The sequence below is a fragment of the Orycteropus afer genome, unplaced genomic scaffold (assembly GCF_000298275.1).
Source record: "Orycteropus afer afer isolate SDZICR_OR568_19922 unplaced genomic scaffold, OryAfe1.0 scaffold00049, whole genome shotgun sequence".
Classification (NCBI taxonomy): Eukaryota; Metazoa; Chordata; class Mammalia; order Tubulidentata; family Orycteropodidae; genus Orycteropus; species Orycteropus afer.
The window spans coordinates 13,710,163-13,711,260 of NW_006921636.1; positions in this window are offsets into that span (position 1 = coordinate 13,710,163).

Here is a 1,098-nt window from a genome sequence, read left to right on the forward strand (position 1 = left end):
GGGTTTGAACTGCCAGCCTTCTGGTTAGCAGTCAAGTGCCTTAGGTACTACGCTACCAGAGCTTCTGAATTAGAGTTTAAGACAGTTAAAAGAAGCTCTCAGAGGCAACTATGGTCTCTCCCTATCCAGAACAGAAGAGTGAAGAAAACCAAAGACTCAGGAAAACAATCAGTCCAAAGAGACCACATGAATCACAGCCTCCACTAGCCTGAGACCAGAAGAACTAGAGAGTGCCTATCAGTACCATCCATTCTGAATGGGATCCGTCCTGGACAGAGAGGGAGAAAAATAATGTACAGCAAAATTCAAAATCACAAAAAAGACCAGATGTATTGGTCTGACACAGACTAGTGGAACCCCTAAGATGGTGGCCCTTAGTGGTATTTAATTTGTACATCAACTTGGCTGGGTCTGGATTTGAGTGACTGGGCAGTGGGGTGTCATTATTCCCCAGGATGAAACTGGTAATCAACTCCATGGTGGAATCTACTGGAGCAGCTGAGTAGCTGAATTAGGCATGTGGTCAGCTTCCACGTAAGGAGAAGCTCTGAGAAAGGTGTAGGAGCTTTTTGGAACACATGGACCCTGCATGTAGCCAAGTCTTCATTCAGTAGCCTGGCATGCTGGCCCTGCCAATCTCATGACTGTTTCTGGGCTTGAACTAGTAGCCTGCTGTGTTGCTTGATAATTTGGAGACTGTGCCATTGTACTTGCTGGCATTGCGTCTGTCAGCCTCAGCAACCAGCAGCTGTCTGTCTGAGTTAAGAGAAACCTCCAGGTTAGTGGGCCAGAAGTAAGAGGCAGAGCTGAAGCCCAAGGTCGAGAGGCTTTCACCCAGCCCCCAAAGCTGGCACCGTGAACTTGAACATCTAGCCTCTTAAACTGTAAGAGAATAAATCCCTGTTGTTAAAGCCATACATGTGACATATGTCTGTAACAGTGGCACTGGATAATCAAAACATCCGTCAAGCCTGGAAGTGAACTCACAACTGGGGATCAACTTTCAGCAAACAACAAACAGGCCTATAAAGTGAATAATAAAGGAACATACTCCTCAGTAAAACCATACAAGAGCAAAAAGATAGTATTTGCCCAAAA